The following is a 25365-nucleotide window of genomic DNA, read 5'->3' as shown; positions in this document are numbered from 1 at the left end:
ATTAATTCAAAATTTTATTTCTATAGAAAATTTTTGTCAAAATTTTATTTCTATAGAAAAATTTCTCAAAATTTTATTTTTGTAGAAAATTTTGTCAAAATTGTATTTATATAGAAAATTGATAAAATTTTATTTTTATAGAAAATTTTGTCAAAATTTTATTTTTATAGAAACTTTTGTCAAAATTTTATTTCCATACAAAGTTTAACAACATTTTATGTCTATAGAAAATTTTGTCAAAATTTTTGCACAACTTTGTTAAAATTTTATTTCTATAGAAAAATTTGTCAAAATTTTATTTTACTAGAAAATTTTGTCAAAATGGTATATGAATACCAAAATCTCTATAGAATTTTTTGTAAAAATTTTATTTCTATAGCAAATTTTATCAACATTTTATTTGTATAAAAAATTTTTGCTAAATTTTCTTTCTATAGACAATTTTGTCAACATTTTATTATACCCTGCGCCACACTGTGGAACAGGGTATTATAAGTTAGTGCATATGTTTGCAACACCCAGAAGGAGACGAGACAGACACATGGTGTCGTTGGCAAAAATGCTCAGGGTGGGCTCCTGAGTCGATATAGCCATGTCCGTCTGTCCGTGAACACATTTTTGTAATCAAAGTCTAGGTCGCAGTTTTAGTCCAATCGACTTCAAATTTGGCACAAGTATGTGTTTGGCTCAGAATAGAACCCTATTGATTTTGGAAGAAATCGGATCAGATATAGATATAGCTCTCATATATATCTTTCGCCCGATATGGACTAATACGGTCCCAGAAGCCAGAGTTTTACTCCAATGTGGTTGAAATTTTGCACTAGGAGTACAATTAGTAGTGTAGTCAAATGTGCCAAATTTTATTGAAATCGGTTCAGATTTAGATATAGCTCCCATATATAGCTTTCGACCGATTTACACTCATATGACCACAGAGGCAAATTTTTTGCTCCGATTTAGTTGAAATCTTGCACAGGGAGTAGAATTAGCATTGTAGCTGTGCGTGCCCAATTTGGTTGAAATCGGTTCAGATTTAGATATATCTCCCATATATAGCCTTCGCCCGATTTACACTCATATGACCACCGAGGCAAATTTTTTGCTCCGATTTAGTTGAAATCTTGCACAGGGAGTAGAATTAGCATTGTACCTGTGCGTGCCCAATTTGGTTGAAATCGGTTCAGATTTAGACATATCTCCCATATATAGCTTTCGCCCGATTTACACTCATATGACCACAAAGGCCAATTTTTAACTCAGATTTAGTTGAAATTTTGCACAAGGAGTAGAATTAGCATTATAGATATGCGTGCCAAATTTGGTTGAAATCGGTTCAGATTTAGATATAGCTCCCATATGTATGTTTTTCAGATTTCGACAAAAATGGTCAAAATACCAACATTTTCCTTGTAAAATCGCCACTGCGTAGTCGAAAAGTTGTAAAAATGACTCTAATTTTCCTAAACTTCTAATACATATATATATATATATATATATATATATATATATATATATATATATATATATATATATATATATATATATATATATATATATATATATATATATATATATATATATATATATATATATATATATATATATATATATATATATATATACATATATATATATATATATATATAAACTTCTAATACATATATATATATATATATATATATATATATATATATAAACTTCTAATACATATATATATATATATATATATATATATATATATATATATATATATATATATATATATATATATATATATATATATATATATATATATATATATATATATATATATATATATATATATATATATATATATATATATACATATATTGGCCGACTTAAATTTTGAGTCTATAGATTTTGTAGAAGTCTATCAAATTCTGTCCAGATCGAGTGATTTTTAAATGTATGTATATGGGACAAACCTTTATATATAGCCCCCAACACATTTGACGGATGTGATATGGTATCGAAAATTTAGATCTACAAAGTGGTGCAGGGTATAATATAGTCGGCCCCGCCCGACTTTAGACTTTCCTTACTTGTTTTTATACAAAATTTTGTCAACATTTTATTTCTACAGAAAATTGTTTCAAAATTTTATTTCTATAGAAAATTTTGTCAAAATTTTATTTCTAAAGAACATTTTTTCCAAATTTTATTTCTATAGAAAATTTTGACAAAATTTTATTCCTATAGAAAATTTTGTGAAAAATTTTATTTCTTTAAAAAATTTGGTTAAAATTTTATTCCTATAGAAAATTTTTTCAAATTTTTATTTCTATAGAAAATTTTGTCAAATTTTTATTTCTATAGAAAATTTTGTGAAAATTTTATTTCTTTAAACAAATTAGTTAAAATTTTATTTCTATAGAAAATTTTTTCAAATTTTTATTTCTATAGAAAATTTTGTCAAAATTTTATTTCCAAAGAAAATTTTGTCAAAATTTTATTTCCTTAAAAAATTTGGTTCAAATTTTATTTCTATAGAAAATTTTGTGAAAATTTTATTTCTATAGACAATTTTGTCAAAATTTTATTTCTATAGAAAATTTTGTGAAAAATGTTATTTGTATAGTAAATTTTGTCCAAATTTTATTTCCAAAGGAAATTTTGTCAAAATTTTATTTCTATAGAAAGTTTTGTTGAAAATTTTTTTATAGAAAATTTTGTCAAAATTGTCATTTGTCTAGAATTTTTTGTCAAAATTTTTTTTCTATAGAGAAATTTCTCAAAATTTTATTTCTATAGAAAATTTTGTCGAAATTGTATTTATATAGAAAATTTATAAAATTTTATTTCTATAGAAAATTGCCCAAATTTTATTTCAAAAGAAAATTTTGTCAAAATGTTTATTTTTCTAGAATTTTTTGTCAACATTTTATTTCTATGCAAAGTTTGTCAACCTTTTATGTCTATAGAAAATTTTGTCAAAATGTTTGCAAAATTTTGCTAAAATTTTATTTCTATAGAAAAAAAGTTTATTTCTATTGAAAATTTGTTCAAAATTTTCTTTCTATTTGGGAAAATCTATAGAAAATTTTGTCAAAATTTTATTTCTGTAAAAATAAATATATTTCTGTAGAAAACTTGGGTTTGAGTGAATTACCCGAATTTATTCTGATAACACTAGTTTACAAAAAAAATTATGTACATTTGATGAAAATCTACTTTTTTATGTATTTTGAGCTGCTGAATTCGAAAAAAAATTAAAAAAAAAATATATATATATATATATATATATATATATATATATATATATATATATATATATATATATATATATATATATATATATATATATATATATATATATATGTATGCCTTCCGCATGTTTTCGGTACATTTTTTCCGTATATCGCATATTTTGGGTACATTTCGATGTTTCGGGGACAGTCCCCGATATTTTCTGCTATTTTCCGCATGTTTCAGGGACTGTGATATTTTCGGTACATTTACAAAAATTTTCCTTTTTTCGGTTTGTTTTAAACCGCCATCTTTCTACAACATTTCTATTTAATTAATACGGTGAATTTTGATCATTTTGTATTAAATTTTAGATTTTGAAAATTATTTTTCTTCCGCCAGGGTTGCCATAGATTTACATGAAAATTTGTTCTGTTACGGCGTCAAGGTTTTCATTTATGATCGCCTGCGGACTCCAGTATGGTATCAAACCCAAATGAGTAGTTAAATATAGAAGAAGAAAATAAATACAATTTTTCGAAAGAAATTTTTTGACCAGGGAAATATGGGTATTCTGCCAATATTTGGAAAACACTACAAATAAAAATAGGTTCATTTAAATAGAATGTTAAATCTATCTTCTTTGTACAATATCAAATGTACTGGTCTAAAATCTCGTTCATTTCGGTGGAAAAATGTGATAATTCCAGCCATATTTCCCCATCAAGCACTCCTATATATTTATAGAGGCTATATTCAAATCTGAACCGATTTTGACCAAATGTGGGACACATCGCTAAAAAGTTAATTACACTCTCTGTGCAATATTTAAAAGAATTTCAAGAGTAGCCTTTTCTCCTTTGGTTGGCCTTTGTGCTCATATGAATGCAAATCAGGCCGTTTTCAACCACTCTGCAAAATGTCACGTATATATGGGAGCTATATCTAAATCTATACTGATATAAACCAACTTTAACAAGCATTGCTAGAATATCAATTTTACTCCCCGTGCAAAATTTCACATAAGTCAGAGTAGATCTAATGTGGTCATGTGATTTTAAATTGTATAGATACAATATCACATGTACTGACTTTGGCCTGTATTGGCATATGCAGGGATTCGGAACGGAGTGGAGCGAGCGGAGAAAACCCTCTTTGGCCGGAACGGAGCGTTTTGCAAAAGAAAAACCGCTCCACTCGCAAAAACAAATATAAATTTTAATGGAATGCTATGATATTTTCTTTTTATTTCGTTTGCTATGGTATACATATTGCATAAAGAGGTTCCAATTCAAATATAGTTCCAATATATATCTTTTGCCCCATATCCACCTATATGGCCCCGGAAACCATAGTTTCTGATGATTAAATTTTGCACAGGGAGTTCAATTGACACTATCGTAAAGTGTGCCAAGTCTGCTTGAAATCGTTCAGATTTAGATACAGCTCCCATATATATCGCCCGATTTACACCCATATGACCACAAAGAACGTGGTTGTACTCCGATTTACATTAGGCTTTGTGCCGGGAGTACAACTAATGTTCCTATTATGCATGTCAAATTTTGTTGACATTGGTTCAGATTTATATATAGCTCGATATAAATTCATATAACCACGGATACCAAAGATTCACTCCAAATATTTTGAAATTGTGCATTGAGTGTACAATATTATTGTATAGCAAATTTGGTCAAAATCGGTTTAGATTGGAACAAATTCCCCATATATATTCTTCCATGAAGACAAAAAGAAAATTTCTTTAATGTTAGGATACCAAATTTTAAGTGGAAACACTTAACTATAAGGACAAAACGACTTCATTGAACATTTTTTTCTTTGTCTTTTGAACAAGAAAAAACTTTATATGAGAGAAATGCGCATTCCTAAATCTTTGTCCTCTGAAAATATTTTTTTCAGTGTGTGGAATGTAATTTTCTGTAACAGGTCGCAAAACTTATGTTAAAACTTATATTTTGGTTTATTTTCATAATTTTTATGATTATAAATAAGTAAATAAATAAATAGTTTTATCTATAAAGTAGCGGAGCAAAAAATGGACCGCTCCGAATCCCTGGTCATATGTGTGAAAATCGGTCGAGAGATATATGGGAGCTATATCTGAATCTGAACTAATTTCAACCAACTTTGACTTGAATGGCTACAATGTCTATTCTACTCACTGTGCCAAATTTCAAGAAAATTGGATTAAAACGTTGGCCCCTATGGTCATTTGGGTATACATGGGAGCTATATCCGAAACTGAACTGATTTCAACCAACCTTGACAAGTATAGTTATTAGGAAAGTTCTACTCCTTATGCAAAATTTCATGTAAATCGGAGTAGAATTTTGTCCTCTGTGGTCAAATGAGTGTAAATCTGAATTTGAACAAATTTTAACCAACTTTGACTTGTATAGCTACAATGTCACTTCTACTCACTGTGCCAAATTGCATGAAAATCGGGTCAAAACATTGACTTCAGTCGTCAAATGAGAGTAAATCCGTCAAAAGATATATATAGGAGTTATATCTGAATCTGAACTAATTTCAACCATCTTTGACTCGTATAGGTACAATGTCACTTCTACTCACAATTTCAAGAAAATCGGATTAAAACATTGATTTAAGTCGTCAAATGACAGAAAATCCGTCAAAAGATCTGAAATCTGAACTAATTTCGACCAAATTTCAAGAAAATCGGATAAGAACTTTAGCCTCTGTGGTCATTTGGGTACACTACAAAAGATTTATATTGCTGAAACTTTGACCTCCATTATCACATGACTTACTATATATAGGGCGCTATGTCAAAATCGAAACAAATTTCCACCAAATCTATTTATAAATCTAAGTTGACAATCTGTATATATATATAGTAGTTGTTATCACATTCACATCATAAAAAACTAAATTGCACAATCAAAGTAAACGTGTTGGTTTTCAATTCCATTTATTTTTATACTTCAAAGCTAATGTATTTTTTTAGCACCAAGCTTAGATAATGCAAATTGTTTCGCGAGTCAAATTTATCATTTAGTTTCATTTTCCAAGTCATTGCATTACAAATAAACGGAACATCATTAAAATTGTTATCGTTCACGAGGATCCTTGTGGCATTGATCTCACCATCGCTGTTCTTTTCTATATATCCAGTAGACGTTAGTCTCCCGCTTTAAGGTTTATGATTTATACATTTTGAAACTTCTTCCTGCTACACCTTCAGTTGCCCAGCAATTATATTCTGTCTGCAATGAAAAACATGGCATAGGAAAAAACACAAAAAACATCAGCATAAACAGCCAAAAGGCTTTAACAAATTGGTCATCATTCATTTTTTATACCCACATTTCTATTGTATCCCAAGGGACGAGGAAATTTAGTTCAACATTCAACATCCTTGTGCCTTATAATCTCAGCGTCGTTGTCATTTTATAGTTTCGGAAGCCTTTACTGTTCTTATATAACCACATTTTTATTTTATGCCAAGTTCCCTGGCAAAGTCACCTGAAAATTGAAATTATATTTAAATAATTATCTTTTGACAAATCTTTTTTTACTTACCGTTTGCCTCGAAATTCAAAAACTACATTATCTTTGGTTTGTTTTGTTTCTCACAATGAATGTATTTTTTTTATAGTGATGGCATAAGAGGTGGTGCCATCCACGACGTGAGAATATAATGACAGCGATTATCGGCGGGCGACTTTACATTGTATATATAGATAGTTTAGATTTGATTCGATTTTGAATTTTGTCAAAAATAGTTTTATTGGAATACACTGAAAGAAAATTAACGAAAATTTTGTAGTTTGAAGGAATAACTTGGAGTTAAAAATTGCAAGAATGACTTTAGTGACATACACTATTAGAAAAAGTTTCGTTATATTAACGAATTGTGTCGTTAAAAGTCGTTTTCTATGTGTGTACGAAGTTCACGATGGACACATTTTTGGTAAAATTTACAAATTTAAAGAAATAATGAACTATTTTGTGAAAAATACGAAATTAGGAAATCTTTATGCTTTATTTATGTATATTTTTTTCCATTTTTTAGGTTCATTTAACTAACGTAGGCAAAAAATTATTTTAGTAAAGAAAACTTTTCCCAAAGATAATGATTTTATGAACTGAAATAGAGTTAAAATGGCTTTAGTGAAATAGAGAGTTCACTTTTTTTGAGTGCGATAACACAAGTTTACTAACTATTTGTTTTTTCTTTATACATTTAATGATGTGGCTGTTCGTATTTATTTTGATCTGCTGAATTCGAAAATAAATAAATAAATATAATAAAACTCTCCTCTCATCAAATTTACATTTTCAATTAAATTTTCATACAAACGATACGAACTTTCACAAATACAAAAACTAACTTGATTTGAATTTGAGTGATTGATTTCAAGAAATCGATCCTTGAAAATTACAATATTTTAAAAATTTTTGGCTGCTTTTATTACACAATTTAACAAAATAAGTGCATATTGGTTATAGCTAGTTTATTTTAAAGATGAAAGGTCCAGTAACAATTTTGCCAAAGAGACTTATTTTTCGAGATATTGATTGTTGAAATTTTAAATTTGTAAAATTTTTTTAATGGTTGCACTTTTTTTTTAAATTTTATAAAAAAATTCATATTGGGTAACAATAGAGTATTTTTAAAGAGAAAAAGCTAAGTAACAATTTTGCAGCCATGGCTTAATTTTTCAAGATATCGGTCCTTGAAAATGTATATTGTTATTTTTTTTTTAATTGGCTGCATTTTTACAAAATTTAACAAAACAAGATCGTATTGGGTATAAATAATATATTGTAAAGATAAAATGTTAAGCACAAATTTTATCATAAAGCCCTAGTTTTGTTTCAAGTAACAATGCTATCAAAAATGCTTAGTTTTCGAGATATCGATCGATGAAAATTCAATTATTTTAGCACTTTTTCAAAATATGGCTGCATTTTTCAATACGTTAATACAAGATGTATATTGGGTATATATGGTGTATTCTAAAGAGATAATGTTAAGTAAAAAATTTGCCAAAATGGCTTAGTTTTCGAGATATCGATCGTTGAAAATTCACATATTTTACGACTTTTTCGAAAAATGACCGCTTTTTTCAAGAAGTTAATACAAAACATTTATATTGGGTATATATGGCGTATTATAAAGAGAAAATATTAAGTATGCATCGTTGCAAATTTAAGTATTTAATTTTTTTTTAAATGGGTGCATTTTTTACAAATCTTAAGACAAAACATGCACATTGGGAAAGAATGGCGTATTTGAATGAGAAAATGTTAAGTAAAAATTTTGCCTAAAATGCTTAGTTTTTGAGATATCGATTGATGAAAATTCTACTATTTTAGCACCTCTTCAAAATATGGCTGCATTTTTTCGAAAAGATAATACAAAACATGCACATTAAGTATATATGGCGTAATCTAAAGAGAAAATATTAAGTAAAAATTTTGCTGAAATTGCTTAGTTTTCGAGATATCGATAGTTTAAAATTCATATATTTTCACTGCCAACATTTTTTGAATTTGGGGGCGCTTCTGAGAATCCCCAGTACGTCGAAAACAATCATATACGATATCAAAAACTCGTCGGAAAAGCGCCGTCACTATTGAGAAGTTGTATCACGCCAAGTTACTACAAAAAGGTTTCGCATGAGTGCAATTATTAGGTGCCTCTATAGATCAATTTAGAACGACGCCAATAAGAGACCCTCCAAACAATCAGAAAAAGCACATTTTAAGATAGTGGTAAAAGAATCATTGTGGTCGAGTAAAACACGTTTGTTTAGATATTTATTAATTTGATTAATCATTTACAAATTCGTAAAAATATAACATTTATACCACTATCACATCACATTTAACATAATTTTTTGCATTAATTATGATCAGCCAGTGTTTTTATTCGATGGAGGCAGCGTGTCTGTAAAATATTTGAAAAACAATCACTTTATTCCATTTGGAAAATCAAAAATTGTTCACCAATATACCTTTCACAATTTTAAGCGTAAAATCTATGTTTTCAGAACGTTATTTTCGTTTTTTTTTTAAATAAAATATAACAAGCTGGTTGCGCTTGGCGTTTCACAAAAAATAAAATGGCTTTTGTAAAAGTAGTGATGGCAAAATACATGTATGAAGTACATTTTGTACTTTCCCAATAAACACAAACGTTTGAAAAATACTAAAATTCAATAATTTTTCAAACATTTTTTCAAAGGATTAGGGTAATATTCAAGTTGAGAAATTGTTGAGAAAATCGCGTTCTCAACAAAAAACAGACATTACCCTCAAGGCCGGTATGCACCTCTAGCGAAAAATTTCATTCCCATAAGAAATGCATTGCTATTTATGCTAACGAAATTTTCGGTAGCGTTCAATTTCGTAAGCTGGTACGCACCTCTAATGAAAATAACAGGGTTGTCAAAAGCATATTTTGGCAGCAAACATTTAATTTATTACAATCATTGTGTGCGTAAAAGTTTTAAAAGGTCTGTAAATAATAAACAATTTATTTGAGGAATATTTGGAACATATATTAACCATTTTTAAAAGCGATTAGCTGGTTTAAAATTTGAGTACACAGCCCTGTTGTAGACTTAAATAAATTTTTGCTACCGAAAATTTCGCTAGAGGTGCATACCGGCCTTCAACAGTAAAATTCAACACAATAGCAATAATTTCTCAATTGTAATCCTCAAATTGAAATGCATCGCTACTCAATAATTTCTCAAACAGTTTTCAACGTGAGAAAAATAAAAAATTAGCATTGTTGCGAATACTTTCAAACCACAATTTGTATGAAAGTCAATCCTAGTTCTAACTGAAAGTCAATACTAAATTTCTAGGGATTTTGTAAATTTTATTATTTTTTTCGTTAACAAATATAATAATCTTAAAAATAACATTAATAATATATAAAAATAATAATATAATACCAATCAAAATGTAATTATCTTATTAAACGTATTAATACATAAAACTATGAATACAACTTTAAATATCTTAAACATTTTTACATGTATAATTCCATTTCCTCCATAATGTTGGTGTCAAATTACTAATTAATATGCTGGCAATTTTAAATAATTACTATCGAGGAACTTGCTGGCTTGTGTGTTAGAATAGATTCCAGCAAGAGGAAATCGCAAAATATCAACCTGATGACGGGATGTAAATTGATGTAATGCACATTTTCATCCAGAAGTTCTTGATATAGGAATTGTTGCACTTTGTATGTTTTCTGAAAACTTTTCTTTGTTGTTTCCTTCATTGGTTTTTCATCTTCCAAGAATATACCATCCAATGATTTTAGTTTTCTACAAAACAATCGAGTTTTGTGATTTCCATTATGTTTTCATTTCACTTTTTATTTTGACTTACCAATTTGTATTTCTTCCAAGAACGTCGTGATTTCCTCAAGAACGTTGGTGTTACAAAATTGTTGTTATTAAAATACTGGCAATTTTCAGGAACTTGATGGCCAGATAATTGGAATAAATTTCCAGCAATTTCAATTCACAAAATAACAAATTAAAGGCCGGTATGCACCTCTAGCGAAATTTTCGGTAGCAAAAATTTATTTAAGTCTACAACAAAAAAACAGGGCTGTGTACACAAATTTTAAACCAGCTAATAGCTTTTAAAAATTGTCAATATATGTTCCAAATATTCCTCAAATAAATTTTTTATTATTTACAGACCTTTTAAAACTTTTACGCACACAATGATTGTAATAAATTAAATGTTTGCTGCCAAAATATGCTTTTGACAACCCTGTTATTTTCATTAGAGGTGCGTACCAGCTTACGAAATTGAACGCTACCGAAAATTTCGTTAGCATAAATAGCAATGCATTTCTTATGGGAATGAAATTTTTCGCTAGAGGTGCATACCGGCCTTAAACCGATGATGCGAAGTAAATTAAACTATCGATGTGATGCGAATTATCATCCAGTAGTTGTTGATATGGAAAAACATAAATACCAAGTTTTTTTGGTTGCACTTTGATTTATGGAAACTTTCTCTTCTCGATAAGCCACTACCATTGTTCATCGGCCAGCCTCTTAATGTGTCCAAGAATCAGCATCCAAATATTTTAGTCTTCTGCAAAGAGATTTGAGTTTAGTGACTTCCTTAAAGTTTTCATTTCGTGTTTTAGTTTTACTTACCAATTATTATAAGCAATTTCAATTGATTATTAAAAAATTTCCACATTTTTGTATTTCTTCCACGAACTTTGTTGACCAAAGTAGTATTGAAAACCATGTGGTTTTTTCGTTGCATTTCAGGGTAGTGTTTTGTCAAAGTTTTCTCCAATTATCTTCAACACATTTTCAAAGTTTTCGTCAACATTTTGCCAAATTGGTTGTAATTCGCAAACAACTTGAAGATGTATTGAAGATGAGCTTTTTCAAGTCAAGTTGAATTTATGTTGAAAATTATATTTACCCTCAAACTGAAGAGGTGTTGCATTTGAAAAAACGCTCATCCTGTGTTTATTGGGTTATGATATGCTGCCCCCCAGTAGGATGGTTGTAGTGACAATTACGAGTCTGTGGTAGCGATGAAGATGAAATGGAACTTTGAAATGTTAGCAGGGTTACGACTTTTTCGCTAATGGCTGAATTTTTTTAAAAAGTTAGTACAAAACATGTACATTAAATATATATGGCGTATTCTAAAGAGAAAATATTAAGCACAAATTTTGCCTAAAATGCTTAAAATTTTGCCTAAAAATTCATTTAAATACTTAAACATTTTTGAGTTGTCCGCCCAAATTCACTACAAAATTTGCCCGCTAAATTTTGTTTTTCGAAAAATAGTTGCCAATTTGAGTGTTTTAATTAGAAAACGCATAATTATAGAAATAGTTTGTTTTTAGTTGAAAATTACGTAATCGGGTGTTTTATTGTTAATACCTTAATAACATAAATCCCTTTCAGTTTGTACCAAATATTTTCTAATTCCCATCACTGATGTGAAATGTGATCATATGAGTGTCAGTGATGCCACTTCATATACTTTTTTAAGTTTGGGGGTTCCCAATAAACAAAGGATGAGCGTTTTTCAAATGCAAAAACATTTCAATTTGATGACAGTGTTCGTGTCGCACATATCCCAAATATTGGCTACACTATATGTTATGTTTGAAGACATAATCGAAATTACTGCTTGTTTATGGGATCGTTAACACAATCGATATTTTAGTTACGTGAGTAAATTCTTAGATTCGGCCACACTGTAAGATTCTTTAGAAACACAGATCTTCCGTCCGGAAGAACTTATAATGTGAACGGTGCATAATGATATGTTCCCGTTCTCCTCATTCGTTTTTCTAAAACATTTCACCGTTTTCACACCATTTTTTTGCGAATTACTTCCAGTTTGCCAAAATATTGACATAATCTTTGAAAATGTGTGGAAGATAATATGAGAAATCTTTGACAAAATACTACCCTAAAATGCAACGAAAAAGCCATGTGGTTTTTATACGTCGTTCTCACAAAGCATGTTTTGGGGTTTTAGATGTTTTCCGTTTATACACTCAAAAGAAATGAACTCTATTTCACTAAAGCCCAATTAACTTTATATCATTTCATAGAATCATTACGTTTGGAAAAAGTTTACTTCACTCAAATAATTTTTTGCGTACGTTAGTTAAATTAATTTAAAAAAAGAAAAAAATATACACAAATGAAGCAAAAATGAAGACTTCCTAATTTCGTATTTCTCACAAAATAGTTCATTATTTCTTTAAATTTGTAAATTTTATCAAAAATGCGTCTATCATGAACTTCGTATGTCACTAAAACCATTCTTGCAATTTTGAACTCCAAGATTTTCCTTCAAACTTCAAAATTTTCTTTAACAAGTGAAAAACTTAGTTATGTGTAATAAATTTTCTTGAATTTGTCGAAAAATATTTACTTATTTTTGTCATATCGGAATGATGCCAGCGCTTGTAATACTGTTTAGTTAAAATTTTCTAAAACGAATCGAAAGTTATCTCTCCTGGTGGGTTCACTGTTTTTTCAGTATGATACTTTGTTTTTTCGAGTTGAAAAACTGATGTTTATAGCACGGCGCCATTTGCAATGTGAATTAAGAAATAATTTATTTATTAAAATCTACACAAACACGGACTATAGTTTTGTTCCGAAACTATACAAAGGATCAAAGAAGTAGCACATCAATTGCCCAAGGAAAATAAAATGTTAATTTTGTAATAGCAGGCAGCAGCCACCAACTTAATTTAAAATCGCTCCCTGTTAAATAGCGCTCCAAGCTACCTAAAAAAGCGCCACTTTCTATGTGCGAAATTATTGTTTCCATAAACATTTTTCGCAAGAATGAACGTAGTACCTGCCTTAAAGGCCGGTACTCAGTTCGGTTTTTGGGTTGAAAATCCATACAAAACCAAAAAATGCGAAAAACTAGCGAAATTTATTCCATTTGTGATACTTTGTTTTTTCGAGTTGAAAAACTGACGTTTATAGAAACTGCCATTTGCAATGTGAATTAAGAAATAATTTGTATATTCAAAAACTATTGTGTGTTTTATTTCCATAAAAATTTTTCGCAAGAATGAACGTAGTACCGGCCTTAATGCAAAATTCACGAGAGAACCATTAACATGTTTTGGGGTTTGAAATATTTATAAGCGTTTCAAAATAAGTCGTTTTTCCCATCCAAAAAATCATGTTAAATTCACAAGTTTTCCTCAAAAAGAAGACAATCAATCGCGTTATTTATTTTGCCAAAAAGTGCGTATATTTGAATTTGGAGTGTGTGAATGTGGTATAATGAAGGTTCAAAAAGTACCAGATGTGTGGCATGCGTAACATGTCACTTTTTGTACCCTAATTGTATCAATAAAAAGTACAGAAGTGACAACTTTATCAACCCTGACGTGAATTACAAACAAAAATAATACATCTATTTTTCTAAGAATACATACATCTATTTTTCTCTTTTAATTTTTTTAAGCACAACAAGCGATCCTTCAAACTTTTAGTTGTGATGACTTCTCGTTAGTGCTGTGGTGTTCGTACAAAGCCTAATTTGGAGAATTCGATAGATAAGATGTTTGCAGTCCAATTCAATCATAGAGAGGCTTGGGGAGTGAGCTATCATGGAAAATGTAAACTTTTTGGAATTGTGCACTTCTTTGAATCACACTTCAGAACATGATCTTCTGGTCTTCCCAGCTTACCGCAAGATTCTCCTTTCATCGATTGTCACCATACAATACAGAATCTTAATCGGGTTTTTATACCAGTTTTATACGTTTTACGAATGTGATTTGTTTATAATGTGTATGATTGCAAATGATTTGGAACAAAATAAATAGGAAAAAGATACTACTACTACGCGATTTGCGTTCCATAAACAAGAGTGAAATATTTGTCCTTTCCATTTTTCAAAAATTCACGGACAACCCTCTCTTGCAGTAAAGCAAAAACACGGAGAATTTAGACTATCAAGATGAAAATATTTGCAAAAATCAAAAATACCTTTACCGTAGGTGCATAGCAATTTAAAGGCAATATCGCTCATAATTTGTTCACTCCTATTGTACATAAATAGTTACTGAATACGTATGTATAATCAAACTATGAGTCATAGTGTTTCAATTCATTTCAGATTTATGTTGGGATTCTCTTGTTGACTGCAATCAACATTTTGCTGGGACATAAAAATACATTTTAGATAATAGTGTCTAATTTTGTCTTTTTATAGAGATAAAAAATGTCTTGTTCCTGTATATCGAACAAGAACTTACTTTCGTATTTCAAACAAAATAAATTGCATTTGGGTTCTTCTGTTTCGCAATGAAAGTCACTTCATATTTTGTTGTCGAGTAAAAAAGTGAAAACATTGCTAAAATTTGACTGAATACTAAGTCCAAATAATTGAAAATACTCATTTTCGCACTGAAAAAACAGTGAACCCACCAGGAAAGATAACTTTCGATTAATTTTAGAAAATTTTGACATTTTTTGGAAAATTTTAACTAAACAATATTACAAGCGATGCCATCATTCCGATATGACAAAATGAAGTAAATATTTTGCGAAAAATTCAAGAAAATTTATTAGACATAACTAAGTTTTTTCACTTGTTAAAGAAAATTTTGTAGTTTGAAGGAATAACTTGGGGTTACAAATTGCAATAATGTCTTTAGTGACATACACTATTAGAAAAAGTTTCGTTATATTAACGAACTGTGTCGTTAAAAGTCGTTTTCTATGTGTGTACGAAGTTCACGATGGACACATTTTTGGTAAAATTTACAAATTTAAAGAAATAATGAACTATTTTGTGAAAAATACGAAATTAGGAAATCTTTATGCTTTATTTATGTATATTTTTTCCGTTTTTTGGTTCATTTAACTAACGTAGGCAAAAAATTATTTTAGTGAAGTAAACTTTTCCCAAAGATAATGATTTTATGAACTGAAATAGAGTTAAAATGGCTTTAGTGAAAAAGAGAGTTCACTTTTTTTGAGTGCGATAACACAAGTTTACTAACTATTTGTTTTTTGTTTATACATTTAATGATGTGGCTGTTCGTATTTATTTTGATCTGCTGAATTCGAAAATAAATAAATAAATATAATAAAACTCTCCTCTCATCAAATTTACATTTTCAATTAAATTTTCATACAAACGATACGAACTTTTACAAATACAAAAACTAACTTGATTTGAATTTGAGTGATTGATTTGTTTTCTTGACTGGGCTTTCGTTCGATATACAAATATAAGGCTGATAATATGCATTTATTGTATGGCTGCAGTGGTCAGTTCGTTTTAATGAAATCGGTTCAGATGTAGATACACACAAAGAAAATTTCATTATAATTCAGCCAACGAAACATTCATTCATATAACGAAACATTTTCATTAATACAATGAAAATATTCGTTAATAGTACGAAACGTTAACAGAAAATTCGTTATAATAACGAAAAATGTCGCTATATTATCGAATTTGTTTCATTGGCTGACTTTTAACGACATATTTCGTTAATATAACAAAATTTTTTCTATTAGTGTAGTTCTCAGCGTACTGATTTTAATACCTCAAAAAATGCATTACATGGTTAAACCGTTTTCATAGAGACCAGTTTCAGTTGGGAAAGAGAGTAAATTTGTCATTCTATCTACACATACCAAAGATGGTTGATTTGAATATAGTCCCCATATATATCATACGACCGATTTACACTCATGACTGCAGACACCAAAGCTTTACTCCGATATGCATACATAAATTGTTGCAAAAGGGTTAGATGTGTTATTCTAGTTATACGCGCCAAAGTTGGTTGAAATTGTAAATCGTTGAAAAGACGACGCTTTGATTACTATGTCAATCGCTAAATCATGTAAGTCATTTCTGGTATACTTTACTTTTTTAATAAAAGCAATATGTACAACAATAAAATACGTTTTTAGACATTTTTCTTCGAAATTTGTAAATTTGGTCCGCTGGAGGAAATGTTGGTCCGATTTTGGGAAAAAAATTGGTCCAAAATAGAATTTCGTTGTGGCAACGCTTTTCTATATATAACATTTATTCAGACCGACGACCAGAGAAGAAAGTTTTACTGCGATTTACATGAAATTTTGCGAGTAGAATTTGGATTGTTGCTATGCCGAATTTGACTGATTTAAATTTAGCTCCCATGTTTCGTCCGAATTAAACTAATATGACAATGGAGGTCAAAGTTTTACTCCGATTTACGTAAAATTTTACATAGAGCATAGAAGTGACATTTCGGCTATGCATGATAAGCTTGATTAAAATCGGTTCAGATTCAAATGTAGCTTCCAAATGACCATATAACCAAAGAGGACAAAGTCTTACTCCGAATTACGCGAAATTTGGCAGTTCAATCAGTTCAGATTCAGATACATATGTAGCTTCCATTGAAATTAGTTCAGGTTCAGATATAGCTCCCATATACACTGCCCCACATAAATATTGGCACAGCAACTAAATCACATAGTGGTTAGGGTATCTGCGAAAAAATGTGCCTACGAAAAATATTTATTTTAAGCTCCATTAAATGTATACCAATCGTCTCAGAAGCACCTCCTGAGTCAGATTAGCCCTCGGTGGCCGTCCGCCTTACCATGTATTTGTTGTTCGCAAAATTAAGGCTACTATTATTAACCGATTTTGATTAAATTTGGTACATTGTTGATGGAAGAATGGGGATATATAGTTACAAATAAAACAAAAAATTAGTCCATTCATTGTCTAAACTGCTTGATGATGTTATCAAACAAAAATGAATGCTCAAAAAGTAGTAAATGTACCAAAGAACTAATTTTGAACTACCTGTGCCAATATTTTTGTTCATCAAAATCTTCGCCTTGTTTTAATTTTTTATAATTTAAATATTTAAATTTAATTTTTTTTCTAAAATAAAAAGTGATCTATATTTTTAATGCTGTTACAATCCAAATTATAATATTTTTTAATTTAAAATAGCTTCATAGCACTTTTAAAATATGGTTTTTAAATAAAATTGTTTGGTGGGACAATACTTATGTGGGTCACTGTATATCTTTCGGCCAAAGTTTTACTCAGATTTACTTGAAATTTTGCAAACGGAGTTAAAATTTCCTTCTAGCTATACGTGTTTTATCCCAGATTGTTGTATTCACATTCGAATATTTTTGTCGGAATGTAAGTGTTGATCTTCACCTTCATGGTGTTTCTGCGGATGAAGAGGTGAGAAACTGCTAGGTTAACACTCTTCTTGGAGTTAGGTTAGGTTAAAGTGACAGCCTGATTAAGTTTCAGGCTCAGTTAGACTATTCAGTCCATTTTGATACCACATTTAACAATAATTACCTATTACATATGGGCACTTCTAGTCGTAACCACTGTACCTTCTCTATTATTTTATTTTGTTGAACAAACCATATTGCTCCAAAAACATTAACAGACTGCTTAAGTCCGCCAGTATCTAAAGCTATATGCTCCTAACATTCGCTTGCGCCTTACACAAAATTCAGGACAAAATTCAGGGTATTGAATTGATTATTTCCCCACCTAAAGCACAGGAGGAAAGATACCTATACCAAAGGGTAGTTTTGAACCAACCAAGATCAGGGATGTACAGCCGCATCAATTCCTAACTATTAGAGATTGTATCTCATCAACTAAGGGTCGCATGACATGCATCACCTTTTCACTTGCCCAGCATTCCTTGATGTGGATACAAGCAGATGTACCAAAGCCATAACTATATGGATCATAACGCCAAGAACTATTACAACTACATCGTCAAAGAAATCAAAAAGAAAAGTTCATTGCACCAGAATGGACCCTTCTATCCCTAGGAAGTTTATTTATATATTTGCCCTTTTAATAAATTGTTTTGGCTATTTTCTGTAAACTATTATTTAGTTCTTCTTCTTATTCTCCAAATTCAATTTATGTAGTATCCCAATAAACACAAACGAAAAATGCTGAAATTCAACAAATTTGCAATATTCAAGTCGAAAAATTGAGGAGACAATCGCCTTATCAATATAAACAGACATTAACATCAACAGTAAAGTTCAAGAAATTAGAAATAATTGTAATCTTCACATTGAAATGCACCGGTACTAATTATTTCCTCAAACTCCCTTCGATGTGAGACAAACTAAAAATTAACATTACTGCGAATACTTTAAAACCGCCATTTGTATAAAAGACAATCCCATCATTACTCAATTTCCATGGGTTTTGTATAATTTATAAATATATATTTTTGACAAAAAAAAAAATTAATAATAAAATAAGCGAAAGTTCTTCCTACAATATTATTTACTTCTTCTTATTCTTCAAATTCAAGTTATGTTATCAATGTTTTTGCATTGCACAAATCGTCTGAGCTCAAAGTCGGTATATTTAACGGCGTAAAAAGTTGCTAAAAAGGGTAGTAAAGTGGCAATCCTTAATTTTTTTATATGTATCGCATAGAATGGGGACACGTCCTCAAAATATGCGGTACATAGGAGGAAGTCCCGAATAAATGCGGTAAATAGAAAATCGGTTATATATAAGCAACAAATAAACGAACATGACAATTTTTGTGTGCAATAAGTGTCAAAAAGTATATTTAACAGAATTAACCGTAAAAAATGTCAAAATTTTTGTGTCCCCAAATCATGCGTTAGACATACATATATATATATATATATATATATATATATATATATATATATATATATATATATATATATATATATATTTTTTTTTTTTTTTTTTTTTTTTTTTTTTTGAGATATCCCGTTATTTTTAAATGTTCGCTCTTTTTTCACTAAACACAATATATCTCGAGTTAGAAAGGTCCGCTGTTGGTACTTAAATGAAAGGTAATAAGATGACGAATCGTGTGTAATTGGATCTGTGATATGTTAACTGGTTCAAAAAATATCAATGCGAAAAGTCAAAATTTTCACAAAAAATCCTATATTACAATGGACCTTTTCCGCCAGAAAAGAATAAATCATTAAAAAAAAATTCTCTTCATGGTCGTATATACGATACTCTAACGTAAGTAATAAGACCAACTAGAAGAAAAACGACCGAAAAATGATAGCTTTGTCATTTTTAGCTTTGTCATGATTTGTCATCGGATTTGTTCACTGAATTGCTTATAACTTTGTAATTTTTCAATCGTTTTTCTTCAAGTTGGTCTTATTACTTGCGTTAGAGTATCGTCTATACGACCATGAAGAGAATTTTTTTTTTTAAATGTTTATACTTTTCTGGCGGAAAAGGTCGATTGAAAAATACGATTTTTTTTTAAATCGGACATTTATAACTCGAGATATATTGTGTTTAGTGAAAAAGAACGAAAATTTAAAAATAACGGGAAATCTCAAAAACTGTTCCATTACAAATTTTTAAATACTTTTTTTTTTCGAATTCAGCAGCCCAAAAAAATTTGATTTTCATCAAGTGTACATGAATTTTTATACCCTCCACCATAGGATGGGGGGTATATTAACTTTGTCATTCCGTTTGTAACACATCGAAATATTGCTCTAAGACCCCATAAAGTATATATATTCTGGGTCGTGGTGAAATTCTGAGTCGATTTGAGCATGTCCGTCCGTCCGTCCGTCCGTCTGTTGAAATCACGCTAACTTCCGAACGAAACAAGCTATCGACTTGAAACTTGGCACAAGTAGATGTTATTGATGTAGGTCGGATGATATTGCAAATGGACCATATCGGTCCACTTTTACGTATAGCCCCCATATAAACGGACCCCCAACTTTGCCTTGTGCGGCCTCTAAGAGAAGCAAATTTCATCCGATCCGGCTGAAATTTGGTACATGGTGTTAGTATATGGTATCTAACAATCACGCAAAAATTGGTCCACATCGGTCCATAATTATATATAGCCCCCATATAAACCGGTCCCCCGATTTGGCTTGCAGAGCCTCTAAGAGAAGCAAATTTCATCCGATCCGGCTGAAATTTGGTACATGGTGTTACTATATGGTCTCTAACAACCATGCAAAAATTGGTACACATCGGTCCATAATTATATATAGCCCCCATATAAACCGATCCCCCGATTTGGCTTGGGGAGCCTCTAAGAGAAGCAAATTTCATCCGATCCGGCTGAAATTTGGTACGTGGTGTTAGTATATGGTCTCTAACAACCGTGCAAAAATTGGTCCACATCGGTCCATAATTATATGTAGCCCCCATATAAACCGATCCCCCGATTTGGCTTGCGACGCCGCAAAGAGAAGCAAATTTCATCCGATCCGGCTGAAATTTGGTACATGGTGTTAGTATATGGTCTCTAACAACCATGCAAAAATTGGTCCATATCGGTCCATAATTATATATAGCCCCCATATAAACCGATCCCATGATTTGGCTTGGGGAGCCTCTAAGAGAAGCAAATTTCATCCGATCCGGCTGAGATTTGGTACATGGAGTTAATATATGATTTCTAACAACCATGCAGAAATTGGTTCACATAGGTCCATAATTATATATAGCCCCCATATAAACCGATCACCAGATTTGACCTCCGGAGCCTCTTGGAAGACCAAAATTCATCTCATTCAGTTGAAATTTGGTACGTGATGTTAGTATAGGGTATCCAACAACCATGCAGGAATTGGTCCCTATCAGTCCATAATAATATATAGCTCCCATATAAACCGATCCCCAAATTTGACCTCCGGTGCCTTTTGGAGAAGCAAAATTCATGCGATCTGGTTGAAATTTTGTACGTGGTTGTAGAATATGATATTTAACAACCATGTGAGTTGAAATTTGTGGATGACAGTCTTTCGTAGAAGTTTCTACGCAATCCATGGTGGAGGGTACATAAGATTCGGCCTGGCCGAACTTACGGCCGTATATACTTGTTTAAGCTGGTTTTAAGCTGAAATCAAAAACAACAAGTAAACCAACAATAACAAGCAAAATAAATTTTTATTTCTCTAGAATTTTTTGTCATAATTTTATTTCTATGGAATTTTTTGTCAAAATTGTAATTCTATAGAAAATGTTGTCAACATTTTATTTCTATAGAAAAATTTGTTAAAATTTTGATTCTATAGAAAATTTTGTCAAAATTTTATTTATATTTATAGAAAATTTTTGCAAAATTTTATTTCTATAGAAAATTTTGTCAAAATTTTATTTCTATAGAAATTTTTTCAAAATGTTATTTCTATAGACAAAATTTTATTTCTATAGAAAATTTTGTCAAAATTGTATTTATATCGAAAATTGATAAAATTTTATTTCTATAGAAAATTTTGTCAAAATTGTATGCATATAGAAAATTGATAAAATTTTATTTCTATACAAAATTTTATTTCTACAGAAAATTGTTTTAAAATTTTATTTCTATAGAAAATTTTGCCAAATTTTTGCAAAATTTTGTTAAAATTTTATTTCTATAGAAAAATTTGTCAAAATTTTATTTCTATTAAAAATTTGTTCAAAACTTTCTTTCTATTTGGGAAAATCTATAGAAATTTTTGTCAAAATTTAATTTCGATAGAAAATTTGTCAACATTTTATTTCTATAGAAAATTTTGTCAAAATGTTATTTCCAAAGAAAATTTTGTCAAAATTTTATTTCTGTTGTTTTTGATTTCAGCTTAAAACCATGCATTGACTAAAATACAAGTGTAGCTTAACCAAGAGAGGAATACAATGTTTGTCAAATTTATTTGGGCAAAGCCCTATAGACTGCAAGATGGTTGGATGGACGCACGTTTTGGAATTAACACATTCCTCATCAGCATCCTCTACTTGCAGCAAAACTATCAACCAATTATCAGAATAAATTCAGGCAGTTCACTAAACCCAAAAGTAAACCACACTTGAACCTTCCGAAAAAAGGTTTCCACCATAGCCGGCTTATGCCGAAATAAATTCGTACAAACATATCTCTTTTCCTTTGCCACCGTCAAATCATCGATTTGAGTGCAGTTGGCTGGGTTTTATTTTGAGCGTGCTTACTCTTTTTTCATTCGTTTTGTTTTGTTATTGTTGTTTTTTTTTATTTTATTTCTATAGAAATTTTTGTCAAAATTTTTTTCTATAGAAAATTTTTGCAAAATTTTATTTAAGTCCAATTTTCAATACTAGCATCCCTTTCCCCTATCCTATGTTATACCATACACCAAAAGATTTGGGCAGACAAACACTGTGCAGTGATGACCCTCTATTATTAGTTCACATTGGAAATGTTGCACAAAAAGAACAGAGGCAATACTCAAACAAAGACCCAAGACTCACTATTCGAAGAACATTTACTCGCTGGTGTTTCTTTCTGAAGAGATATTATTTGTGGTGTTGGATTGGATATTGATTTTGTTGCCTTGGTTCGGATCATTGGATATTATTGGATGAATTTGTGGGGAGGAGGGGGAAAAGGAAGATACAAAATATGCATTGCACATCATCGATCATTTTGGGAAAATTATGACAGATTTCAATGATAAATGTGTTCGATTCGAGTGAGCTTTCAACGCAAAACTCAAATTTTAATGACAAAGAAGAGGGTGAGAATCCAGCTAATATTGTCGAGTGCTTGAAATAAATCTGCTTGGCATTTGTGGCATGTTGTTGCGACTGTTATTTGGGCATTTGTTGTTTTTTTGAATTGTAGCCCAATTTCGAAACTAATATCTCATGAATAGGATAACAAATCGATTTATTTTCAAAACCTACATATGCTTTCATTTTCATCGGGGTTGATATTCACAACGAATACAATTTCAAATATGTCATTCATATCTAATTTACATTCTTGAGAATGAGAAATGTCAAGGTGGCAATTCGAAATCGAAAGATTAATTTCCAATTAAATGAGTTTAGGAAATTTATGTTAAACCTCCGCACCGCAGGAGAATTGTCACTGATTTATTTTGAATGGAGGAAAGAATGAGATATGGCCTCTAGGAAATTATTGTGTGATATTTGATATTAATAAGGGATTTCTATAAATTCAAACTAAGTTAATTCTTAATATTGTATGAAGACATTAAACTATAACAATAACTCATCAACGTTTGACTACCCACCGATGCTGAAGCTATGCAATAATGTTCCTTTAATCCAGATCTCAAAATATGTTCGATTCATATGCTTCTAATAAGAATACAAAAGTGTAATAAAAAATATATAGTAAAAAATTAAAAGTGAAATTAGTGAGAAACAAGTATATACGGCCGTAAGTTCGGCCAGGCCGTATGTAGCCTCCACCATGGATTGCGTAGAAACTTCTACTGCAGACTGTCATCCACAACCGAATTACTTGGGTTGCGGTAACACTTGCCGATGGCAAGGTATCTTAAAATTTCCTAACACCGTAATATATACCACATAGTCCATACGTAGTATATATTAAACTAAAAAAGGCCGATTAAATACGTACATAATTAATCTTAATCTATATCTGTCCATAAAGCTCGAAAAATAATTGTATAATTAGATATAAGTACATAATTACCTTTAAAGTTTCTATAGAAATAAAATTTTGACAAAATTTTCTATAGAAATAAAATTTGGAAAAAATTTTCTATAGAAATAAAATTTGGAAAAAATTTTCTATAGAAATAAAATTTTGACAACATTTTCTATAGAAATAAAATTTTGACAAAATTTTCTATAGAAATAAAATTTTGACAAAATTTTCTATAGAAATAAAATTTTGACAAAATTTTCTATAGAAATAACATTTTGTCATTGCTTTCTATAAAAATAAAATTTTGGTAGATTATTTTTGGCTCGAGTGGTAACCATGATTATGAACCGATATGGACCAATTTTTATGTGATTGGGGATCGGCTATATATAACTATAGACCGATATGGACCAATTTTGGTATGGTTGTTAGCGGCCATATACTAACACCACGTTCCAAATTTCAACCGGATCGGATGAATTTTGCTCCTCTAAGAGGGTCCGGAGTTCAAATCTGGGGATCGGCTTATATGGGGGCTATATATAATTATGAACCGATATGGACCAATTTTTGCATGGTCATTAGAGAACATATACCAACACCACGTACCAAATTTCAGCCGGATCGGATGAAATTTGCTTCTCTTAGAGGCTCCGCAAGCCAAGTCGGGGGATCGGTTTATATGGGGGCTATATATAATTATGGACCTATGTGGACCAATTTTTGCATGGTCATTAGAGAACATATACCAACACCACGTACCAAATTTCAGCCGGATCGAATGAAATTTGCTTCTCTTAGAGGCTCCGTGGTGCAATGGTTAGCATGCCCGCCTTGCATACACAAGGTCGTGGGTTCGATTCCTGCTACGACCGAACACCAAAAAGTTTTTCAGCGGTGGATTATCCCACCTCAGTAATGCTGGTGACATTTCTGAGGGTTTCAAAGCTTCTCTAAGTGGTTTCACTGGAATGTGGAACGCCGTTCGGACTCGGCTATAAAAAGGAGGTCCCTTGTCATTGAGCTTAACATGGAATCGGGCAGCACTCAGTGATAAGAGAGAAGTTCACCAGTGTGGTATCACAATGGACTGAATAGTCTAAGTGAGCCTGAATAGTCTAAGGCTGCCACATAACCTAACCTAACCTAACCTAACCTAACCTAGAGGCTCCGCA

General features: G+C 30.4%; 3 long non-coding RNA genes across 4 annotated transcripts; all 3 read right to left on the bottom strand.

Annotated features, from left to right (window-relative positions):
- Nucleotides 1-6146: 6146 nt before the first annotated feature.
- Nucleotides 6147-6928, bottom strand: LOC142219773 (uncharacterized). Its single transcript, XR_012717762.1, has 3 exons — nucleotides 6775-6928; nucleotides 6559-6717; nucleotides 6147-6458 (listed from the first exon to the last, which is right to left on the bottom strand). It is a non-coding gene; the product is annotated as an uncharacterized LOC142219773 (long non-coding RNA).
- A 2057-nt stretch (nucleotides 6929-8985) lies between these two features.
- On the bottom strand, nucleotides 8986-9462 carry LOC142219618 (uncharacterized). Its single transcript, XR_012717670.1, has 2 exons — nucleotides 9216-9462; nucleotides 8986-9148 (listed from the first exon to the last, which is right to left on the bottom strand). It is a non-coding gene; the product is annotated as an uncharacterized LOC142219618 (long non-coding RNA).
- Nucleotides 9463-10259: 797 nt separating this feature from the next.
- LOC142219616 (uncharacterized) lies at nucleotides 10260-12848 on the bottom strand. Of its 2 annotated transcripts, XR_012717669.1 has the most exons (4): nucleotides 11677-12848; nucleotides 11397-11610; nucleotides 10609-11331; nucleotides 10260-10544 (listed from the first exon to the last, which is right to left on the bottom strand). It is a non-coding gene; the product is annotated as an uncharacterized LOC142219616 (long non-coding RNA). The 2 variants fall into 2 exon arrangements; XR_012717668.1 differs by lacking the exon at nucleotides 11677-12848 and having other exon boundaries at nucleotides 11397-11670.
- Nucleotides 12849-25365: the final 12517 nt, after the last annotated feature.

Source organism: Haematobia irritans, chromosome 1 (assembly GCF_050003625.1).
Source record: "Haematobia irritans isolate KBUSLIRL chromosome 1, ASM5000362v1, whole genome shotgun sequence".
Taxonomy (NCBI): Eukaryota; Metazoa; Arthropoda; class Insecta; order Diptera; family Muscidae; genus Haematobia; species Haematobia irritans.
This window is presented reverse-complemented; position numbering and strand designations above follow the sequence as displayed.